Here is a 25,511-nt window from a genome sequence, read left to right on the forward strand (position 1 = left end):
ATGCAGGGTAGAAATAAAGGTACACCCTTTCCTTTCAAGGAGAGATTTTGCAAATTGTACACACCACTCCTGTTTCTCTCCCATTTCCCAGAACCTCCTTACGTGGCCACACCTAGCTACCGGCAAGGATAGGAAATGTACTTTCTATCAGCCATGTTCACAGCTTCCTAAGGAAGAAAAGGAAAAGGGTATTAAGGGCATCTAGCAGGATCTGTCACCATGAGTGAAAGGACATTTTTAAAGAGATGATAAACATACTTATTTTTAAAAACACAATTACTTTGATGACTTGAATAATACTAATTACTCATAAGCCTCCAGTTTTGCTCAGAGCAATGGGAAAGGTGACCAAAGAGTAGCTTAAAACATGGGAGACATCTTCTGCCACCTTGTTTTTCACTCTCCAAAGTGGTTAATTCTGTTGCGCCCCACCGCATGTGCATGGATGATGAAGGATGAATCTACTTTATACTTGACCAAAGGGTCTTTTCTGAAATTTTTTTTCCTGAATAACCCAATTTAACAGGAAAGATAGACTCCTGAATATTTTCATGAGGCAAGTTGTCTTGCCTATGACAGTGACTATCGATGGAAATAATTATGACTCACAATGCATTGTGAGGCATATACCATTGACCTGTTAATCACGACTTTATTAATCACCATTTTATGGCATAGACAAAAACAATACAAATGAAGCGAGAGACTGGTCTAAATCAGTGAGTAAATTCCAGCACTAAAAATTATACCAGAACTTCAAATAGCACCTTAATATATATATATAATATTTTTATAATAATTTATATAATATTTTATATATTATATATAATATATATAATAATTTATATAATAATATAAATATATATATATATTTGATACTCTGGAGAAGTTGATTTGTCTTCTCCACAAAGGCTTTAAAAAGGCACAACTTTCAAGTCATGAGTTCTTTTTTTTTAGATTTCTTTTTTTCATGTCAAAAACAGCTTGAGACATAATTCATATTATATACAATTCACCCATTTAAGTGTGCAGTCAGTGGCTTTTAGTATATTCACAGAGTTGTGTGTCTATTACCATAATCAATTTTAGAACATTTTCATCCCCCCAGTAGGAAACCTCATATTCCTTAACCAACATTCCTCAATCCCCCCATATGCTTTCCACCTTCTCCAGCCCTAGAGAAGCACTGATTTATTATTTCTGTGGATTTGCTTGTTGTGGACATTTAATGTAGATATATGGTCCTTTTGACCAGATTCTTTTACTTAGCATAGTGTTTTCAAGGATTATCCATGCCATAGCATGTATCTTTTTATTGGGGAATAATATTTTATTGTTTGGATATACCGCACTTCATTTATCCATTCATCAGTTGCTGGACATGCGAATTGTTTCTGTTTTTTGGCTGTTATAGATAATGTTCTATGAATATTTGTGTGAACATACTTTTTCATTTCTCTTCAGTGTGTGCTTCAGGAATGGACTTGCTGAGTCACATGGTAACATGACCACATATTTAAACAACTACCAGGTTGTTTTCTAAAGTGACCCCATCATTTTATATTCCCACCAATAGAGTTTGAGGGTTCCAATTTCACACATTCTCACCAACGCTTGATTCTAGCTATCCTACTGCATGTGAAGTGTATTTCATTGTGGTTTTCATTTGCATTTCCTTGACGACTAGTGATATTGATCTTTTTTTACGTGCTTATTGGCTATTTGCATATTTTCTTTGGCAAAATGTCTATTTGGATCCTTTGCCACCTTTTAAAAATTGGGTTTTCTTTCTTTTTTATTATTGAGTTGTAATAATCTTTATATATTTTTAATACAAATCTCTCATCGGATATATTATTTGCAAAAATGTTATCCCATTCTGTGGGATCCATTTTTTTTACCCCATTCTTGTCAATTTTTGCAAAGAAGTCAGCTGGGATTTGGACAGGGATTGTGTTGAATCTGTAGATAAATTTGGGGAGTATTGCCATCTTTTTAAATTAAATTAAATTTTCTATTCAATTAAAATTTTTTTTATAAAGTAATCTTTGTGCCCAAAATGGGGCTCAAACCCATGACCCCACAATCGAGAGTCACATGGTCTGTCAACTGGAGCTAGGCACTCCAGGAGAATTGCCATCTTAACAATAGTCTTAAGTCTTCTAATCCATTAATGTGAGATGCCTTTCCATTTATTTAGTTCTTTAACTTTTGCCCGAAATGTTCTCTAGTTATCAGAGTATAAGTTTTACACTTATTTTGTTAAATTTATTTCTAAGTGTTTCTTTTTTTGTTGTTGTTGATGCTGTTGGAAATGTACTTTTTTTCTTGATTTCTTTTGCATTTTTCTCATTGCTCCTGTTTAGAAACACAATAGATTTTTGTATATTTTTCTTGTATCTTGCAACCTTGCTGAACTTGTTTATTAGTTCTAATAGAATTTTTTAGAGGAGTCCTTAGGATTTTCTGTATACCAGGTCATGTGCTCTGCAAATGGAGCTAGTTTTGACTCCTCCTTTCCAATCTGGATGCCTTTTATTTAATTTCCTTGCCTAACTGACTTGGCTAGAAATTGTAAATTCTTGAGAGAATATTATGGATCATCATGACAAGTTCCATGCCCTTCCCAAGCTCTCTACTCCTGAATGCCATTGCTGGGCTAAGCTGTCATCCAGAATTTACTGCCAGGTGCAAAGGAGGAACTTATCTTAGGAAAACAGAAAAAGGGAAAAGTGAGGGGGGGAAAAGAGAGAGAGAAGCAAGAGGCAGGAGAGGAGGTGGAAGGAGGTAGCTGGAGGAGGAAGAGAAGGCAAATGACAGAAAAAACCAAGGGTTGACTCTAGGGCTGAAGGTCACCTCTCGCAGGCGGTAGTGACAGCAGTGAAGCTGTTGGGTTTTATACCCTGCCTGTCCTCCACCAGGAAGGGCAGGCAATAATGCTACAGCTGAGTGAAGGCTTTCATTTCTTTTATGCAAAGTGGAAGAACATCAGACCCTTATGCAAGATGGGCAGCATAAGAGAAAATAGCATCAAGCTGGCAGGTGACAATGTAGGTTTCCATGTAGGAAGCAGTGATGCTGTCTTTGTCAGTGACTTTGGGCCAAGACTGGAAGTGAAGCATCATTTGTGTTGTGGCTCTTCCTTGGCCCCTAGTGATAATCTGGTTATAGGTGAAAGGTAGCAATGAAAAAGTAATCAAGGGGAGTACATTTCAATCTAAATGGCCCTCCTCCCAATACTGCTCTTTGCAGAGGACCAAAGGTAGCCATGATGATTATTGATTTGCAATTCATTTGTTCAGTCTCTGGGTGGGGATGCTTGTTTTGCAATGGATAATCCGAGGGCAGTGAGATCCAGAAAGAGACTGGTATCTGAAAAAGTACTACTTTTCAGAGGGTTTGGGGTCATAAGTAAATATTTTGGGGGTACGTGACTTTTTAAAGAGAATTAATCCAAAAATGTGCATGTCAGAGACAGGCAGCACGAGGCTGTGAACTGTGCCACTTCTGGAATAACAAAAGGCAAACGGGACCCTTAAGGAAATGGGCTGGCTTAGAATTATGAATCACTGAGCCCATTTCTTAAAGTGATTAATGATGAATCACTGTTTTAACTTTGGATGAAATAATAGGGCTGCATCTGAGGAGCTCCATTAATCATCATAAGAATTAGGCTTGTGCCAATTCATTACTGCAGGGTCGACATGTGCTGAACAGTTGAGTCGAATTTCAGGAAGGGGTGAACTTTAGGCAAGGGCTGGCTTAAAAGAATGCAAACGTTAGGGGTCTATTCTCTCCTAGATGGGTGGGGATTTATGAGTGGAGAATAGATCCTATTATATCATCCTTCATGCGGACTCCTCCTCTAGAAGCTTTAACAAAACACTAACTACAAAGTCTTCTGGCTTTTTGGTATTCAGGGGCATGATACAATAGATAACTGACATATATCATAAAATCTGAAACTTTTATCTGTTGCTCACTTTACACGTTTCATGTATTCAGAAAGTGATTAACAATCTACTGGACACTTGAATTTCAGCAGGCATGAACGTAAGCAAATTTAGCCCATTGCTCTTTGAAGAGCAAATTCAGCCTTGCAAAATTTCTGCTTTTTGAAAAACGCTTTATTACAGAAAATGAAAACCTGAGCTCCCGGCAGCGTGAGGAAGAAACTCGGTCCATACAAACAAGAAATCAGGCTGGTGTCATCATTTGGCCACTTCAAAGCTCTGGAAGCTGAATGGGAAGTTAAACAGTTGTTTTGACAGTTTTAAGTTGATGTGCTTCGAAGATTATATAGAAAGCATGTATGTCTCCTTTGCAGTGGCCAGTAGTGATGGGAAATCCAAGAGGAGTTCATGCAGTCCTTAACTCCAACAGACATGATTTTGATACGGTAGGAGATAAAAACCCATCCAAGCTGCAGAAGAGATATATTGTTTTATCTTAACATTATTAGTCTTTACGAATCATGAAGCACATTCAAATCACCATTTGGAAACTTGGCTTATCTTATACAACCAAATCTTGTGTGTGTGTGTGTGTGTGTGTGTGTGTGTGTGTGGCAGAGAGAGAGAGAGAGAGACCTCAAAATCATATGGGGTTTTTGAAAATCAAAGATCAGATCAGAATTTTAAAATTTCTTTTATTTTAAAAGACTATAATAGAGATTTTTAAAATATAGATTTTCTTAAAGCAGCTTTGATCAACCTTTATAGGAAGAACAATAAAAGGAATCTGAAAAACAAACCTGAATCACTTAAATGTATATAAAGAGCTATTGCACATAGGTTACACACACACACACACACACACACACACACAGAGTTTTGCATAAAGCATCCATCATTGAAATTCAATAGCTTCTCCACAGATTTCTCTGACCCCAGATTCTTCCTCATTCAGTGCATTTTGCATACCTACCACAGAGAACTTCTTACAACAGAGAACATGTCTGATACCTGCCTTACTTAAAACTCCAGTGAGGGCAATAGTAATGGTTCTTAGCTCCCAGGGCCTGGGCATCTGAGGGCAGGGCAGCAGAGGATGGGGCCAAGGTGGCAGCGCGTGGCATGGGTTGTTAGAGCCCATGTACACACCAAGTACCATCTCTGTTCCAGATAAGGGCTCACAGATTCTTGTACAGATTGTAATTCACAAATAATCACATGAATTTCAATTCACGTATTATTACATGTTTTTATATGTATTTCCTTAATCATAGGGTATTAAAAATACAACTGTTTTCATGTTGGAGGTGCCTGACCTTTTTTTTTTTTAACTTTAAAAAAGGATCTTCATACTCCAAAATGTAGCAATCAGCAGCTATAGGATAAAGTACAAACTTGTCCTGGACCACATAAACCGTCACAACCAACTTGACCCATAGACCCGTTGAGCCCAGTCCTTTGCGGCTCTTTCTACCTTCCACCCCCAGCTTTCTGTTTGCTCCCAGGATTCTCCTTTGGAAGCTGATTGGCATTCTCCCAGCAGAGGTTTGCGTGTGTGTGTGTGTGTGTGTGTGTGTGTGTGTCTTTCTCTACTGCTCGATCTTGCAGCATTTCCGTATTCCTGTCTACTGGAGTATTTTTTACATCATACAACCATTATTTGCCTGCCTGTCTCCCCCACTGGACAGCAGATACTGCCACGTCTTCCTCCTTGGATCCCTCTTTCTACCAGTTCCCCAGCAGAGTGGGCATCCGTCGTAGGCTTTCGGGTAAACTTTATTTAACTGAGATACATTTTAAATAGGAAGCCAGAGCCTGAATTCACAAGTGGTAGGGGAAGGCCATAAATGAAACTCTCCCCCCAAAAAACCAAACAAAAAACCCCCATCAAAACAGCCCATGAGCACACACGTCAGCGCTAGGTGGGTGGCTAGCTGTCAGTCTGAACAGCCAAATAAAACATTTTCTGAAGTGCTGAAGACACGGCACACAGGAAAGAAAGCTTGATATAAAAAGAACTTAGAGTCAAGGCTAAAGCAGGTTTTGGAAGCCTAAACAGAAAAACAATCCTGGGAACAGGCTTCGGATACAGGCTGGGCGTAGGAGAGGCAAACAATGAGGGTGGGAGGGTTAGAGATTAGGAAAATGAGCCCTGAGCCCAGGCCTGCACCACACACCACAGAAGGAGCTGCTGGCACCTCGAGGCGGCCGTGCGTGGTGCTGGGGCGGCGGAGCCCTGGGCACGTTGACAAGCAGCCCAGGTGCAGGCTGCTTGGACCGGCTGCGCGGAGGCACTCGGCCATGTGGAGACGCCTGGTTTTGTTCCCCTGCACACGGAGGAGACACAGCGATTGCAATTTTATTGGGTTAACTCCCAGGTACTGTGAAGGTTATAGATAAGAATCCGCCTGACTTTGCTTTAAGGGGCGTAAGGAGGGAGAGGGACAATCCAACTCTGAGCTGAACATGGACCCGGACACGGGACTCAATCTCACAACCCTGAGATCATGACCTGAGCTGAAATCAAAAGCTGGACTCTCAACCGACTGAGCCCCCCAGGCGCCTCTTTGCACAGCATTATTAAGCACAGAAACATGGCCAGATGAACGCAAATGTCATCCGAGCAGCTTTGGAAATACAGCCCCCACTCTGCAGTTATCTGAGTTCAAGTTATGGCCTTTTGCTCTGGATTGGGTGAAATTCCGAACCAACGTGTTCGTGTGTTCCCTGGTTATTTGTGTGCTGACACTGAACTCACTCGCTAAATGTTGATGGAGTGCTTACTCGACATCACGCCCCGCTCAGGCACTCGGGATTTATCAGGGAACAAAACAGATGGGAGTTTCTGTTCTTCTGGGTCTTCCATTCAATGCCAAGAAAAATCTAAAATATTAGTGGCAAATATACTGTGATTAGTTGAGTTTTTCCTTCACAGAGGAAGGAGTGCCGCTTGATTGGGACTTTTCTATGCCATTCATTTCATTGTCGTTGGCTACTTGGATGATTTGTAATTCTGGTGTCCAAAAGCTGAAGGGTTCTGTAGATTTCTAGTTCAATCTATTCCAGTCTCTTGCTCTCTGTCTTTGTCTGTCTCTGTGTGTGCGTCTCTCCCTGCATATGTATACACACACTCAGATACGTGCATCCCTAACAACATTTGGAAGGATGGAAGCAGCGTCTATTATTATACTTACATGTATAAGCCTAAGTAAGACTGTTACAGCTTCTTAGGAATCTTTTAAGATCCAACCAGCCTAAATATGAATCCTAATCCAGGGGTTGGGATTTTCTTCCGACTTTTTAGTTCCTTTCCGGTTACAACTGTTTCATCTAGGTATGTCCTAGCTCATTTGCTAATACGAAGCTTAGCCCTATGTCTGGGGCTTACCATTTTGGAAGGCTCTTTTTTCTTTAGGGGGAAGTGGACCTGCTGAGTCCGGGGTTTAAGGTGCTTCCAGTTCAAGCCTTGTATTTTAGTTTGCTCATCTCTCTTGGTTCTAAGCCATGTTGCCTTAAGTAGAAGAGCCGTTCCTGCGAGTGCAGAGAGCACTTTACTCTGTGAGATGCCTGGCAGGAGGGAAAGGGTGAGCAGGGATTTTTCCCAGTTCTGTTAGGATTCTCATAGGTGATTTTCTATCTGGGGTTTCTCCCCTTGGTGAGCCCCTGGGTGAGGAGCTGGAGTGATGGGGGGAGGGATTTAGGGGGTCCCATGCAGAGTGGCTTGCGGAGCTGTGTGTACTCGGTGAGCCCACATCCTGCTTCTGTCGGTCACGTCTGTGTGATCTTCCACTTGTCTCATTTGTAGTATAAGGAAGATACTCCTGCTCTTACAGGGTTGTTCTGAGGTCTAAATGAAGTCATTTCCATGCAAGAGCCTGGCACCTGCGAGCTATTAAAGTGGATGGTGTTAGAGACCCATCTAGGGTTGCCAAATTAAGCAACTAAAAATGCAAGGTGCCCAATTAAGGAGGGATTTCAGATGCACAGCAGATACGTTTGAGTTAAAATACATAAATAGAACATAAACTGTAATCAACTGTATAATATAAAATAAAAATATTATATATTAATATAAATGCAAATATTTTACTGTAAATATTGCAGGGGGCGTACTGATATTAAGAAGTTATTCTTTGTTCGTCTGAAATTCAAATTGAATTTAAGAGGCAATACTCGCCCTACCTCATCTCTTCTCTGGGCTGTGTCCCCACTCTCAGCTACCCTGAGTGCGGGCTGCCAATGGCCCCCAGCTGCCCCTTTCTTCTTAGGGATTTGGTTGAAAAGTGTGTGTACTGGGGGCCCCGGGTGGGGAGCGTCTCACATGGGTAATGAAGGTTTCTTTCCTCCCTCCTTCCAATGGCAGCAGCCTGTGGCTCTGACTGGCAGGAGGGCACAGGAGACCGGCCCCCTTTGCTCAAGGAGGGACCCTATCTGTGTACGTTTTGTGCTGGAGAGCTGCCCTAAGGGGCCAGACAGCAGCCAGGTTCCAGCCAAGACCACATCCCACATACCACACCTTTCTCTCCCTGCTTCTGAGATACGTTTCACAATCATTTCACAAGAATCCCTGTCTCAAGCCCTGTTTTAGGTTGGAAATCAAGCTAAGGCAGCTATCAATGAATGGGGAGTTTGTCCCCCTCTCAGTAATTAAAAAACTGTGACAATCCATAAAAACAGGTAGGAATTTTTTTCTGGAGGAAAAAAAAAAGCAATGATGCTTAAGAGAATGTATTCAGATATTAATAAACAGCTTTTGCTGTACAAAACCTAGAAAATTCACAAATCTAAAATTATAGGAATACACTTAGAGTGATGAGCCCTGAATAATGTACGGAATTGTTGAATAATTATACTGTACACCTGAAACTAATATAGCACTGTATGTTAATTATACTTCAGTTAAAAAATATATTTTAAAAATCATAATGTTTGGTTCACCACAAAAGTAAAATGCTCTTCTTCCTCCAAAAGGCACTATCCTTTTCCCAAGAGAAGGATGATGACACAGTATTTTCTTTGTTATCTTTCTGGACTTCACTTTCTTTTTTTTAAAGATTTATTTATTTATTTGGGAGAGTGAGAGAACACAAGCAGGGAGGAGGGGCAGAGGGAGAGGGAGAAGCAGACCCCCTCCACTGAGCAGGGAGCCCGATGCGGGGCTTGATTCCAGGACCCTGGGATCATGACCTGAGCCAAAGGCAGATGCTTAACTGACTGAGTCCCCCAGGAACCGCATGGAATTTACTTTCAGTGTAGATAGATACGTTGGATGTCGTATTACCTTCCAGAATTGGCATGGAAAAATTGAGAGTGGAAAAGAGATGGCATCTGTGGTTTCATCTTTTACATTTAAACTTTAATGCAATTGAAATTTATTTTAGTTAGCAAGTTGTTCTATCTCTGTTGATCATCTCCACGTTGATTTGAACGATACCATCATAATCTGTTTATATGTGGGCCTATTTCTGGTCTTCTGTTCCATAAATCTTTCTACTTAGTTCTTTGCTATTAGCACATTATTTTAATTCCTGTGGCTTTAAAATATGTTTTAGTAGAGGGGAGAATCCTTTGTTACTTTTTTTTTTTTTTTTTTACTATTTGTGGTGATATAGTTTTCCTCTCAAATAAGTTTAAAAATTATTTTCATAGGTTTTCAAATATTTTCTTGAAATTTCTGTTGAAGTCATATTACATTTACAGACATTTTGCGGAGACCTGACATTTATTTTTGTTGTAGGATATTTTCAATTGGTAAAGTCCTCTTTTAGCAACCTCAGTAAAGTTTCATCACATCAGTAGTGCAGATTTCTTGTTAAATATCACCCAGGTATTTTATTTTATTTTACTATTTTATCTTATCTTGTTTTATTTTATTTTATTTGCTATTGTAAGCAAGAACTACTCTTTGTTATATTCCCAATGACTTTGCAGAGAAGGAAAAGGAAGAAGTAAACATAATCTACAATCTTGCCACCTAGTGTGACCACCATTATTATTTTAGTGTGAAATTCTCCATGCTGTGCGCGCGCACACACACAGAGGTTCCTAATTTTTCCTCTGATCATTCCTGAATTCTTAGGATAAAACCTACTTGATCATGATGTATAATCTCATTAATATACACTCGATTAAACATGCTAACACTTAATGCAGAACTTCATTCCTATTGTAGATGAGAATTGTTCTATCATTTTCTCTCTTTTTCAGTATTATCTTTGTAAGACTTTACATCACAGCTCTGCTATGTTGATCAAAATTGCATAGCTTCCCACATTTTTTAAAACTTTGGAAGAATTCAACTAAGCAGAGAGATAACATTTTCTTGGAGATTTGAAGTAATTAGCCAATTAAAGCCTTGTAGGTCCATACTACATACGTCTTTCTGTAAGAGATTAAACGAGATGTTGGCTGCCTTACTTTTTCAAAATATTTAGGGCAGAGATAAGTAAGAGATGGTCTAACAGGTTTGAAAGGTGGAAGAAAATCCGAACTTAACTGAACCCCAGACTGGAAAAGTGATAGGAGCCGCAAATCTTTGGAGTTTGACCTAGGTTTGGGTCCTGGTGTCCCCAGCAGGTGCCACTGGGCTCATGACTGTGGGTTGCCTTTTTCAATCTGTAAAATGTACCAGTCTTCAAAGTGACAACTGAATAAGCTGTTTCTATGGGAATTTGGGGAGCTCTGAACACAAGCAGGAAGTTTGGGATGCCTGGCTGCAGAGAGCCGTGCACTTCGAGAAGACATTTCTCCCCTTTCTGCATGAACTGCTGCCCTGCTCAGGCACCCGGAGAATGAGCAGTTTGGGGAGCTCAGGGTTGGGGGGCTCTGGTGGGAGGGCAGTCCTGAGCTCCCTCACGTGAGAAGCAGAGTGAGGCTGATGGTCCTGTGTGACTGCACTGACAGTCTGGTCCTGGAACACACGAGGGCATCTGGGGGAACCCCAAAACGCACTGCAGGTGGTTGTGGATAATGCCGGGAGAGGGGCAGAGGTCTTCGTGAGCAGGAACAAGAACAGGAAGCTTGGGTTACTGCTGTAAAAGTGCCCTTGAATATATCCACAGGCTGCTGAGCCCTGAGGGATGTCCAGATTAAAGGAACATCATCTTGAGGGGATGCCTAGGTAGCTCAGTCTGTTAAGCACCTGCCTTCAGCTCAGGTCATGATCCCAGCGTCCTGGGATCGAGTCCCCCGTCGGGCTCCCTGTTCACTGGGGAGTTTGCTTCTCCTTCTCCCTCCGCCCCTCCCCCTCACTCGTTTTCTCTCTCTCTTTCAAAATAAATACATAGAATCTTAAAAAAAAAAAAAGAAACATCATCAAGTCAAACTACGGTAAGAGCAAAAGTGAAGAAGATATTTTTTGAGGTGAATGGCGGTGGGCAAAGCCAGGTGGAGAGAGCCTACCTCAGACTTAAGCTTGCTCATTCAACCTGCAGGAAGGCAGCTTTCTCTTGCATTATCCGGGAGATCCCCCAGCTGCCCATACTCCACTCCTGTGCAAAGAGGCAAAGGACCAAAAATCAAGTTGGCTTCAGGAAGTTTTTCAAGGAAGCAAATTTCAGGATCAGCAGCCATGCCGCCCATGACTGCCGGGAAGAGACACCCCTTCATGGGTAGGACACTCGCGTGGCTAACCCCAGCTCCACTCCTACCACAGATCCCAGCTCACATCGTGACAATCCTTGGTGGGGGGGTTGGGAAGGCAGTGGCATGTCCAGCAAATTTGGTTCCAGAAGACAAAAAACTAGATGGCACATTTTTGACAATAGATGATTCTGAAGGCCATTTCAGAGTTTATTTATTCTATAATCTGTGTAACAGTTTAATGTACTAAAGCTTTGAACTCCTACTCATATCGAAAGCTAAGCCATTCCAAACACCCCATTTCAAAAGCTGTCAGCTCTGGTGTCTAAAATAGCCATTCGGCAACTGTATTTGTTCTTTTCACCAGGGATCAGCCAACTTTTCCTGTAAAGGGCCAGGTAGTAAATATTTTAGGCTTTGTGAGCCTGTAGCAACGACTCAACTCTGTACTTTTGTTTTGAAAGTAGTCACAGGCGATTTATAAATGAATGAGCATGGCCATGTTCCAGTAAGCCTTCACTTATGGATAATGAAATCTGAATTTCATATAACTTTCGTATGTCATGAAATGTTATTCTTCTTGTGTTTCTTTCCAATTATTTAAAAATGTGAAACGCTTCTTAGCTCCCAGGCCATACGACAACGGGGGGCTAACCATAGTTCATCGACCCCTGCTCTACGCACACAGAAGTCTCACTTGCTTTATGAGCCAGTATACAGTCCTTTGGTAGGACCAACCTGACCCATAGAAATAAAATGAAATGGCAGAAACAGCTCCATGTGAATTCGGTGAGTGGTCATACAAGCAAGTTGCTCAAAGAGCCCTCTGTAGTTTGAACTGACAGGGCCTTCTACACAAATGCTCTGAGATAGTGACTTTAACAAAAATGATGTAAAGAAATACCAGATTCCTAAATAAAACCCCTCTTGCACTTAAGGGTTCAAAAGAAAAAAAAATTCAATGATCAAGTAGTTTTTTGTACCGCTAAACTTAATGCAATGGCTAAACAAATGTCTTCCCCTTTGAGCCAGACGTTGAAAGTATCACCTGATACGTCATCCTGAGGTTAAAAAGAAATGGCTGAATTTGAAACATGTGTCTACCAAGAGTTCTAGAATGGAAAAAAAAAAATTCTTGGTCTATGAAATATCTTCCCAATATTGAAAGAAAGTAAATGAAATCTTCCTAATATCAGCCGTCAAACCTCCAGATTCCCCTTTTGTTTTATGTTCTAGGTAATGGCCTCAAGTCACTGAATACTACATTCAAACTGTAAGTTAAAAATCAGCAAACAAAAATGTTAAGAAAGCAGGAGAAGGGGCACCTGGGTTAGGAGTCTGCCTTCAGCACAGGTCATAATCTCAGGGTCCTGGGATTGAGTCCCTCACCGGGATCTCTCCTCAGCGGGAGTCTTCTTCCCCCTCTCCCTCTTCCCCTCCCCCCTGCTCGTGTTCTCTCTCTGTCTCTCTCTCGATCTCTCTCAAATAAATAAAATCTTAAAAAAAAAACAACAAAAAAACCCAAAAATAAAAACAAAAACTTTCCAGTGTCTTCATGATCGTGTAGGATGGTGCTGGAGGATTCGAAAAATCTCTTCACTCTCTTAAAAACACAGTGCGATTTTCTGGATTGTCATTTTTGACCATGCAAAGTGCATGCAAACTGGACCTGGTAAGTTACTAAAATGACCGTATGGTGTTTCCGCAGCAGACATTTTGGGAAGCAGCCCTACGCAGAGGAGACATGAATGCCCAGTGTTTAAGGGCACAGGCTTTGGCAGGACAGAGCCCTGGGCTCAAAATGCAGTTCTGATGCTTGCTCCTATATAACTTTGGAAGAATTACTCTAAGCCATTAGTAAAATGAGGCTGCTAATGGCTATTTTTTTACACCACCATTGTGAACCAAAATGAGACTCTGTGTGCAAAGCATTTAGCACAGTGGCATACAGTCAGAGTTAGAAACATGGTGGCTTTTTATCATTTCAACTATTAGATTTACTGAAACCTGTGTGTTTTCTGACACTCCCAGAAGAATACAGCCATGTTCTGGGAAATAAAACTATCATACAGACTTGATAATTATGTCTCAGTTCCTTAGGTTTTTTGCAGAAGAATCAAAACTTGAGTGAACAGATACTGTGGCTTGTGAAATCAAAGAGAGATGCTGAACACTTCAAGTATGCTCTTTGCTGTCCGTCAAAGCAACATGTACAAAGAAACAGCACGGCAGATCGTAACGGAAACGTGCCCGCCTACACGCAGACATTAATGCAGCTCGGTGTACATTCTATGGCTCACGCGTGCTTCGGGGAGCACCAAATAGAAATTCCTGAAAGAGTCATGGAGGAATAAAAAGTTGCCAACTATTCATATTGGACGTGCTGCCTTCCGGAAGAAAAGAATATCAATGAAATGAAGATGCTGAAGTAGAATAGTAAGACTCAATATGGTGGAAAGTCAAGAGTCAGAAGTAATCGAGGCATTAGAAGTAAAAACAAAAAACAAAAAACAAAAAACAAAAACCAATAACAATACTGAACTTGGTGAAAATCTCTTCTGGTTTAACTATAAAACCCTTTGAAGGATCTAAAGCCACTTTCTGCAGCAATGACCGGACCTGTTGCTGATAGACATGACTTAGACATAATGACCCCAGTAGAATGAGCTGATCTGGTTACTCTAAAGCTGCTTCTGGTTCTAAGTACAGAGCAAAGTAAGGAGAAAGACAGACTATGATAAAGATACTGGGAGGGTTTCGGCGAGAGCGCGTGCTACTGCAACCTCCTTGTTGATAGCACCACCACTGGCCAGAGTGGGTACTTCATAAGCACGGCGCCCCATCCTTGCAATTGCGGCAAAATTCCGATTGTTACCTCAGGGACCTGATCAGGCCAGGAAAATGGCTTGCAAGGAATTCCGTGAAATACATCTTTCTGGGAGCCTAGTGGTAAACCTTTGCAAATTGAGTTGGCTATCTTTCTTGCTCAAATCCTATTTTTCCACTTCCTACAACATGAGAAAGCCACTGGCCTCTATTAAGAAAAAACAAAACCGAGCAAACCAAGGCATGAAAGACCACATAAAAGGGTGAGAAGTTGCTCTTTTGAATTTTCAGAAAGTGATAAAGACGTAGCCCCAGGGGACCTACGACATACTTCCAGAGACAAGAGATGCTTTGGACCAGCTTCAGCCCTATCCCAGATAAGAAGGATGCTTGACTCCGTGATGACTTTAAGCACAGAAAATGTGACTTCCTGTGTTCGCTGTTAATGTTGATGGGTTCTTCCGTTTTTAAGTTTTGGCCTGCTTTTCACACACTGGTGAAAACAAAAGAGGTATCCGGTGCTTGAAGAAGTTTCATGGTCTATACCTCCTTGTCTAGAAAAGATGAAAATATTTTAAAGTAAATTCAAACAGTAACTTTGTAACTTTATAATTTGGTAACTGTCAAGTTACCTTCTTCCCTGATTATTTTTTAAAAATTTTTAAAAAGATTTTACTTATTTATTTGAGAGAGAGAGAGAGAGAGTGAGAGAGAGAGCACCAGCAGGGTGAGGGGTAGGAGGAGAAGCAGGCTTTCTGTTGAGAAAGCCCAATGTGGGGCTCGATTTTGGGACTCCGGGATCATGACCTGAGCTGAAGGCAGACGCTTAACTGACTGAGCCACCCAGGTGCCCTTCTTCCCTGATTTAGAGTAAAAATCATTTTGACTTTTTATAATGGAGAACGTTACAACAAATGCATTTGTTATGCAATTCAGCTAAAAAGTACATACAGGAGATTTCAAACTGTGCCCCAGATTTCCTTTTTTAACCGAGAAGGTTTTGCAGAAAAATTTTTAAATCTTAAAATGTTTTTCCATGGTTTCAAAATAATAGAAATATGTATTTTTTGGTCATTTTTAGTTGAACAGGAAACTTTGCTCCAAAAAATTGGGGCAGGTTATGCCATGCTGACATGGGTCATTCTTTTGTAGTTTTATAATTTCAGGTCAATCTATGTTCATGGACTAAACTCCGTGAAGAAACGACTTCGTGGGGTACACATATAAGTGACTACAGCCCTCTTGGCCAGGCCAGCATTGGCCTCCACTCGGACTTTATGTGGTGTGTTTACACTGGGGCTCTGCATTCGCTTTGAAATAGCCTGATTGTCAAACCAGACACAAAGAGAGTTGGGGCAAGGGTAACAAGGAAGAGGCGATTACTTCTCCTTTCCTTTTGCACCAAACACATAAATAGAAAAAAGAGTAGATCTTCGTCTTCAAGAGGGGTTTAAAAATGTTTTATCCTAGGGCGCCTGGGTAGTGCAGTCGTTAAGCGTCTGCCTTCGGCTCAGGGCGTGATCCCGGTGTTCCGGGATCGAGTCCCACATCAGGCTCCTCCGCTGGGAGCCTGCTTCTTCCTCTCCCACTCCCCTGCTTGTGTTCCCTCTCTCGCTGGCTGTCTCCCTCTGTCACATATATAAATAAAATCTTTAAAAAAAAAATGTTTTGTCCTTGCACAACAAAGGCACAGAGACAAAAAGACTCTTTCAAAGCACAAACTTATCTACTTAAAAAAAAAAAAAGAAATGGATGAAACTCAGTCTTAAACAGAAGTCACTGAAACTTTGGTACAATATCCAGGTGTTCAGGAGTGACAAGGATCACTGTCCTTTGTGGTTATATTTTTGCAGTTGAACATTTGCCAAAGAACAACCTTTAAGGTTCAAAATCACCGAGTGAGTTTTAAATGATTCAAATGAAAGCAATGAGTACATAACCAAACAACAGAATCGAGGAGGTCTTAAAAACAAGCAAAGTACTGAATTTGAGAGTCTACAATTAGCTGCTTATTGTTCCCTGGAATGAGATGAATCATTTCCAAAGTAATCACTGGTTTGACTGAGTGGGATTGCATTTCTTTGTTTTAAACCTGGTTTGTGCTTGTTTAGACAAGGTCTTCATTTCTTATAAATGAAGCATACTATTGTTATATGTCTGATCAAAATTCTTTTTTTTTCTAACAGCTCCTTTATCTTGTTCCCTTTCTAGTCAAGCATGTCTATTTCCCCCAAAACATTAAACTGTGATGTATTATTCTTGTCCCTCCAGACCATTTAATGAAAGGACCAGACTCTGGCACTTACCAGCTTGGGATCTTGCCGAAGCCACTTACGACGGCTGAGACTCAAATTCCTGATCTGTTAGAGTGCCAGGCATGCATTCACTCATTCCTTTAAAGATTATGGAATGTCTACTAGATGTGGGGCATCAGGCACATAAAGATAAATAAGACACAGGCTTATATTATTATTAACTTTCGGGGCTGATGCTATGGTGGAGAGAGGCACGTGTGAATGCGCTAAGTGCCCTAAAGTCTCGTAAGTGCCTCCTACAATGAGTGGAGGTGGTGGTGATTGGCTCTATTTGGGGACAAGAGGAGCAGGGAACATTAGAGAATGCTGGCAGAGGACAGAGAATACTGTTTGCCAAAGTCCTTGGCTAATAATAATAGCGAGCAATCATGTAGCCCGTACCACGTGTTAGGCGCCGGGCTGGACGCTTGAGCACTGCATCTCATCTGAACATACACCTTTGGTACTTAGTATTATTATCCCTGAATTGTTGAGGAAATTGGGGCTGACAGAGATGAAGCAACTTGCCCAGGGTCACACACTCAAAATGACAACTTCAAGATCCTACCCCAGGCAACAAGAACCCCAGAGTCCAGGCTTTGAACGACCCAACCTCATTGTCTCCCCCTTCCTTTGCTTTGGTATTGCAAACGCTCCATCTTTGTCTGCCTCCCTGATGGTGGGGTGAGGGTGTGGGGGGGGGAGAATGGCCACGCAGGGAAGCTGCCAGGCGGAGAGAGTCAGGTTTTACCCATAAGGGGTTACTCAAAACTAAAACTAAAAACATTACGTAAATTCAGTTCCTCATTTTGGTTTGTCTCTTCCAGATGAAATTTCTTTTCTCATTTGGTTCAAACCGATGGAAAGAGACATTGGTGATTCCCCCCCACCCACCTTAAGACCCAAGATGAAAAGAATTGTGGGTCACGTGATATAGGCAAATGACTCATTTTGGGGAGCATTGAAGTCAACAGACAGGCAACAAACTTTCAGCTATTGTTTAAATTCAGTCCAAAGGGATTTTCTAATCTAAGGAACTCCCATTGTTTTATTTCAGGGTCAGAATAATTTCCTACTTAGTACTCAGGGAGGTTTTCTGTGAGGTAATTTAAAAAAGAGATATGCAAATATGCTGGGGAGATTAATAGGAGGACACAGCTATGAGACACACAAAATGAAATTCTATGACAGATAATATATTTTAGTTTGATTTTCAACAACATTATATAAATGCTTTTAATTAATATTAAAACAACAATTAATGAGAAATAACCTTGTTGGTTTGATAAATGGAGTGGAGTCTTTTTCAAGGACATTTTTTTTTCTGATTCCAAATGTAATATACTTTATTGTGAATGATTTGGAAATGAAAGATAAGCACACAAAGAGATGGAAATCACCTCTTTATCTAGAAGCTCTAGAAGCTATCCTTAGGGACCTGCTGTGAACTTTGTGGAGGTCTGTCCTGCCTGGCTTGCTGGCATAATGGCACATTCTCCTTTTACTCTGTCTCTTTGCACACAGGTACATTGCCTGGCACGCCATAGATGGTCAGCATGTTTGCTATTGTTGACTTGAATTATTATATATATTACTGTTTTACAAAATTGGAATCATAAAATGTATCAGTTTTGTAGCCAGTGGGACTGATAGTATTAAAGAAATATTAATTAATCTGGGGCTCCTGGCTGGCTCAGTCAGTAGAGCGTGCCACTCTTGATCTCAGGGTGGTAAGTTCAAGCCCCATGTTGGGCATGGGGCCTACTTAAAAAAGAAAAAGAAGGTTTTAAAATAATCCAATACATTGTATTAATTGGGGTTCTTTGTATTGCAAGAGTCAGAAACTCCCACTCACTTCCTTTGAAGTCTAGGGAAAGGGTCACTTTTTTTCCATGGCCAAATCCGGGCGTTCAAAAAAAATCGTCATCACTTTCTTCCTCTCATTTTTCAGTTCGGCTTGTTTCTGTGTCTTTTGTTTGTGTATCGGATTTAGTCTCTTCCTGCTTCATACAACCTTTCTCTAAATTGCTGACAAGTGTTGCGCGGACATTCCCACCATTCATGATCAGAAGAGGAGAAAGGCTGTCTTTCCTTCTGAGTGGGACAGGCAGCAGGAGGACTCTGATTGGCCCTGCTTAAGTCACTTTTACATCCGGAACCAATCACTGGGTCCCCGGGTTTGGTATGACAGTTGGCCTGGGATCTCTTCCTCTCCCGCTGGCCACGAGTGGGGCTGTTGGTGGTCTTAAAATGAGCAAGGTGGCTTCACCACCCTACAGGAGTGCAGGAATGGGGAAAGAGCTTCTGGAAAGAAACAAACCAACAAAAAGAGGAGGGCTGCTAAGTGCACCGGGCAAAGAAAATTTCAGCAACCAGAGTCGCCTCTCTCTCTTCTTAAAAAAAATACCTATTCAGCTTAGAATTAAGTATCAGATTTATATGTTTTGATATACAAAGACATCTATAGAGTGGAGGAAATAAAAAAATATATAAAATGATTTTTAATTTTTAATTAATCATTGACTGGAATATGCTTGATGATCTTTTATGGAATATTGGACAGATAGTTGATAGCACACTGAATATTTGGATCCAAACTGATTAATTGCTGAGATATCTTACTCTTTAAAATTTATATATTTTTCTTTCATTGTGCATTCCAATTGGATATTCACTATCAAATAGCATCCTTGCAAAGTCCAAACAAGAATCCTCTCCTCTCATTCTTTTCAAGATATACTCTTTGTTTTATAAACCATGTAAAATAAATACCGTTAGCATTTGTTTTTTTTGTAAAAAAACCAATTGTGTCTATTAAAGGACCATTTTAATTAGTAAGATGGGAGATACTTGCTCTTTAGGCTTCTGCCAAAAGGACTCCAAACAATGCTTATTGGATGTGTTTTAAATACACACAGAAGACCTAGAGAGCAACAATAGTGGAAAAAAACAGAGTTTTTTAAAACACTCATTAACCAGGTGCCATGGAATGTTCAGTTGATTGGTTTCATTATTATTTAAAACAATTTTTAACTGAAGTATAATTGACACACACCGTTACGTTATTTTCAGGTGCGCTGCGATCACAAGTCTACACGTTCCTGTGTGTTCTCCACATCTGTCACCATACACACTGTCCCAGCACCGCGGACTGTATTTCCTAGGCTGTACCTTCCATCCCCATGACTTACTCATTCTGTAACTGGAGGCCTGCCTCTCCCGCTCCCCTCCACCCATTTTGCCCACCTCACTTTCCCCTGAGGTTTGACAATTCGTTTGTTCTCTGTATTTATGAGTCTGTTTCTGTTTTTTTGTTGGTTTGTTCTTTTTGTTTTGTTTTGTTTTAGATTCTGCATATAAGTGAAATCACATGGGATGGTATTTGTCTTTCTCTGACTTATTTCACTTAGCATATAATACCCTCTATGTCTATCCATGTTGTTGCAAATGGCAGGATTACATTCTTTTTATGGCTCAGTAATATATATACATACATCCATGTGTATATATGTATCATACCTTCTTCATCTGTTCATCTATCGTTGGACAAATATTTAGGTTGCTCCCTTTCTTGACTATTGCAAATAATGCTGCCAATAAACATAGGGGTGCATATATCTTTCCGAATTAGTGTTTTCATTTTCTTTTGGTAAATACCTCATAGTGGAATTACTGGATCATATGGTAATTCTATTTTTAATTTTTTGAAGTACCTCCATACTGTTCTCCACAGTGGCTGCACCAGTTTACCTTCTGACCAACAGTGTACAAGGGTTCCCTTTTCTCCACATCCTCACCGACACCTGTTATTTCTCATTTTTTTAATACTGGCCATTCATTATTTTTTTTAAAACAAGATATTTGGTGTCAACATAACCAATTATCTGACTTCCTAAGGTCTTACAGTATATAATCACCTAGATCTAAAGCTATTTCCTAGTAGTGATACCAGATCTATGCACAAATATATCCAGATCTCAAAGAATTTTCACGATCTAACTTGTTCTAGGAAGTCATTTAGGCACTAAGGGGTGAGGCCTGCATTGCTCTGTGGGCACATGGGTTAGCTTTCATTCTTTATGATCTTTCAGATGTTTCCAATAAATTACTTCGTAATCCCTTATGGTCAGAACTGGCCCAAGTTGGGTCTGTTTGGTCTATCTTTATCATCTGTGTTTTTTTCTGAAATCTTTTCATCCATGTGTAGGGTTCCTTCCTCCATATTCTTTTATTCCCCCCTAACAAATGTTCTACTTTCTTCATTGTCCCAGGGTCCTGCATCGAGAGGCCCTGATGTGATACGTTACAGTAGAAATCCAGGACCCAGAGTTGAAAGTGGCACAGGATTAGTCCTCGGAAAACCACCGGTGCTCTTTCCTCTCTGCCCTGGTGCTTCCGAATCTGTTACGGTGCTTTGTTGAGGCTTGACTTTCAATAGCTTCACTGAAAACATCAATATGCTTTTCATTTTTTTGTAGTATGTCCCTCCCTCCTCACCCTCCAGCCCAGACCCTTGAAAATAAGGGTTTGCTGAATACATACCTCTCACAGCAAGCCATTTAGGTGACCCATTTTCTCACATCACAAGAGCTGACCTGGTCTCAGCATGTTGTAGGAATAGGTGATAAACTCACCGTACTGTAGTTTCTTGCTCTTTCGAGAGAGTGATGCCATGGCTCTCTCCATAGTTTTTCTGTGTTGTTCTTGGGATTCATGATGCCTTAGTGAATCATTTCTTTTTTTTTTTAAATTTCATTAGATATTGCCCAGTTTTTCCAGGATAATCCTCAGGGAGTCCTATGTCTATGCCAAGAAGATCCCATTTCCGAAGCCCATCAGGTCTCTGTAAGAATACCCCCCATCAGCTGATTCATTTGTTGCAAGGTAAGCCACAGGCTAGCCACAGAGAGAGACGGAAGAGTTTGTAGCTACATGGAACTATCTAGATAGTAACTCATGGTCGCTTTGGTGCAGACAATTTAACAGTGATTTATCATGTTATCTGTCTTGGAAAAGAGGAAGTGGAATGGACATTTTCCTTGTGGATGAACGAAATTGGCCGTTTAAGTTGTGTAACAATTACAGAACATTGATTTGGGCTCCTGTTCTGCAGCCACTAAGTGGAGGGAAAAATGTTTTGGGTGTTCTATGTCCTGCCCCTGCAAGGGTCCTGACATCTACTTGTCAGTTAAAACTATGGTTACTGCTTCTTCCTTTAACTCTGTCTCTTCTTAGAATGGAAGCAAGTTGGAATCTCTATCCATAAATAATCTTAGGTAGGAAGTGTGAATAGAGAGGCCCAATATTACTTGAGGGTATGAGAAATGTTCATGACTCAGAGAAATAACTGTCCAAATAGAGGAAGAGAAAGGAGTTTGTTTTGTTGTGGTTACTAGAACATACTTTTTGGATCATCCCTAAGGACAGCAGTGTGGATTCGTGTCGAAAACCTTCCCTTTTCCTCCCGTATTGGTTATGTGTGGCTGTGTAACAAGCCATTCCCAGACGTGACCGTGTCTAACAACTATCATCACTGTTTCCAAGGGGCAGGAGTTCAGGAAGGCTCAGCTGGGCTGACTGCCTCGGGGTCAACCAACTGGTTGTCATCAGACAGTAGCTGGAGCTGGGACAGTGGAAGGCTGGCGAGCCGGGGCCTGTATTGATATCCCTATTTCTCTATATCCAGTCTCAGAGTCTCATCTCTGGTTTGGCCACGCAGGCTGGCTTGGCCTTCTTTGCAGAATGGCCACTTCCAGGTGGTAGAACTTACCACACAGAGACTTAGGGCTTCAGTGTGAACACTGCAGAGAACCCAGGTGAAAACCTCTTGGCTTTGATGACACAGACTTAGAGGTCCCATAGTATCATTTCTGTCAAACTCCATTGGTTGGCCAGGCACTAAGGTTGGGCCAGGTTCAAGGGGAGTTGTCAGTGATAGGAGTATCAAACGATTTGCAGACGTATTTTAAAAGTACCGCACCTCTCTCTAAGACAATGTTAATATATCCTTTGGATTTAAATCTCAATGTATGCTTTTTTAATTATCCTGATTGACCAATTGGTTTAAAGAGTTAAAAAAGGCATATCTATATATGTCTATATAAAAAAAGACATATATATGTCTATATAAAAAATACATATATATATGTGTGTGTACACACACACACACACACACACAGGGGAAAGTTCCACAGTAGACCAGTATATTCTGTAACATATCATGGATAATATGGAGCCTTTGTGCACATCAGATTGGCCCAATTCATGCCAAGCATTCTACAGACAGTTAATAAAGAGTAACAGAATGAATGAATGAATATATAATGAATTAGTTCACATATCTGTCATCAATCAAAAGAGCTCTTAAGCCAAATAGATTTGGAGCCAACAGAATGAATTATAACTTGGCATCTTGGGCGAGGAAATATGTTTCTAAAATATAATTAGTCTAGCATTTGTTTTGCTTTGTTTCATTCTATTTGTACATACAATTTCGTTAAAAGGCAGTTAGATATATTCAAATAACTGCCTGATTGGGTGACAGAAGACAGAGCAGAGAACATTTTTTGAAGAGCATCAGGAGGCTGCAGGTCAAGTATCTGAAAACGTGCAGGCTGCAGGGTCGGCCACGCCCTTCGGCTGCTGACGGAAGGAACACCGGAATTCTCCCAAAAAGCTGGAAGGTAATTGCCGTGGGCTCCTTAGCGCTTACCCTGGGGCTCTTCCTTACTCTGCAAAGTCAATGCCGGGGAAGAGGCCTATGCTGTTTCTGAAATTCCAGATACATCAAGTCATCATAATCATACAGTTGGAAGGACTTTTACTTCAGGTCCCCTTTTAGACCTGAGTGTCCTGGTCCTTTCCTACTTCCAGATTGGCTCTGAGTGTGCCCACCTACCTACACTCAGGGATAGGCCTGTGCAGAGGTCCTGTGCCCCCCTCCAACCCTGGGCCAGGGCCTCCCACAATGGATATTTACCACCCTATGCCCCCTCTAATGGCCCAACATTATCCTCGGGGGGAGGGGGCAGGATGTGGCTCTTCCCATCTGCAGCCCTGGGCTGGATATTCCCATAACAACAGTGTGTATACAGGGATTTTGGACCTGAGCATGTTTGTCTTTTAGGGAGTTCTGTGTGGTAACAGAGGGGAGAAGGATTCAGGATGGGGAAGAGATGGCTGAGAGCAACCCTAGCCATGGGGCAGCTGCCACAGTCCAGGCGGCAGGTGACATGGGCATGCATTAGAGAAGTGGTGATGCGGGTGATCATTGGCGAACACCAAGAGAGGTTTCCAGAAGTGTTGTGTAACTGTCCGAGCCGCTTGGAGTTGAGGGGCAATATTGGGCTGGGAGCACAGTGGGGTTGAGCCCATCTGACTGCGTAGATGACAATGTGACTTCTGAAAGGAGTAGGAAGGAAGGAGCTTTCGCTGGGAGGGGAAGATAACAAGGGGTTGAGGGAAAGGGGCTCTTGGCTACAGCTTAGCCTCTGTTACCGGCAGAGAAGAAATATGGGATAGCAGAGGGTGTTCGCTTAATGCAAAGAAGTTCCTTTTCTCTGGGCTGCACAGATTGTTTCTTTAACCGTTACTTTGTGCAGAACAAGATTTAAGTGGGTTTTACCTCTTAAAATCCAGACATTTTTCCTTTCTTTCTTTCTATTTACTTATTTGAATTCAATTAGCCAACTGATAGTACATCATTAGTTTCAGGTGTAGTGTTCAATAAATTATCGGTTGCGTTCTTTGTTGTTTTTGTTTTAAAGATTTTATTTTATTTATTTGAGAGAGAGAGAGAGAGAGCACAAGTGGAGGTGGGAGGGGTAGAGGAAGAGGGAGAAGAGGCACCCCGCTGAGGAGGGAGCCCAATGCGGGACTTGATCCCAGGACCCTGAGATCATGCCCTGAGCCCAAGGCAGACGCTTAACTGACTGAGCCACCCAGGCACCATGACATTCTTTTTTTTCTTTTTAGATAAGGATCCCAGTCAAAGAAATGGATGAGTAAGAGAACCAAGGAGAGAACATGGGTGCTGGTGATTGATTTCTTGTGGTGGACCACACTTGTCCTCAGCCTGGAAAAATGTGAGTGACTAGAGTCTGGTGTTTTTGGAAACTGTGTAATCTTCATTAGTAGGGGATTTCCTGAAAGTGCCTCTTACCGAGGGGCTCTTCCCCCTAAAACTCCAGGGGGCAGCTGAGTGTGAGAAGGGGTAATTTGATTGCCGCAGTGACAGGGTGGGGGTGTCTCTGGCTGGTACGTCTCCGGTGGAGCTCATGAACGCCGAGTGTTTGGCTGTGTCTGCACACTCATACCAAAAAGAGCTGTACCGCCCTCGGAATGCCAGTAGCACCTGCACCGAGAAAAAGTGTCAAAATGCATTTATCTTTTAGGACGTGGACGTGGTCATTCTTTGACTTTCAGTTACTTGGAGATTTATTTTGTCCTTTGTTTCGGGAGGTCCCACCTTCTTGCCTGGGGTCCTTCGGAGAGGAGGTGGGAACTTGGCTGGGAGGGGCTGTTGGTGGTGACAAAACATGACACTGGAGTTGGGGTCGATGGCAGAGGGAGCCTGGAGCCAGAGCCTCAGGACTGTTCTCCTTGGGGCCAGGCCTAAAAAGGTGTGCTGGAAAGTTCCAGAAGCCCGAGAAGCACAAGCCTGAAACAACTGGGGCACAGGAGGAGGGCCAAGGCTGGCTACAGGGGGCCGACTTTTGGTGCTGGTAGCTACCTGCCCCCAAGGAGCAGTTGCTCCAGGTTTCACACAAGAGAAGTGAGAACCCCTGTCCGTGTCCTTCCTTCCACCAGAGACATCAGAGTTCTTGTAGCACTTGCCTTTCTGTGCTGCAAGACTCAG

General features: G+C 41.6%; 1 long non-coding RNA gene across 2 annotated transcripts in view; it reads left to right on the forward strand.

Moving 5' to 3' along the window:
- The window catches only part of LOC103677465, a 111,004-nt gene that overhangs the window by 39,528 nt on the left and 45,965 nt on the right, over window positions 1–25,511 (forward strand). For both annotated transcript variants that reach the window (XR_572410.2, XR_572411.2), the window contains exons 2-4: window positions 21,414–21,538; window positions 23,158–23,337; window positions 24,629–24,738. This is a non-coding gene — a long non-coding RNA (uncharacterized LOC103677465). The remainder of the gene's footprint in view (window positions 1–21,413; window positions 21,539–23,157; window positions 23,338–24,628; window positions 24,739–25,511) is intronic.

The sequence above is a fragment of the Ursus maritimus genome, unplaced genomic scaffold (genome assembly GCF_017311325.1).
Source record: "Ursus maritimus isolate PB19 unplaced genomic scaffold, ASM1731132v1 scaffold_9, whole genome shotgun sequence".
Lineage (NCBI taxonomy): Eukaryota > Metazoa > Chordata > Mammalia > Carnivora > Ursidae > Ursus > Ursus maritimus.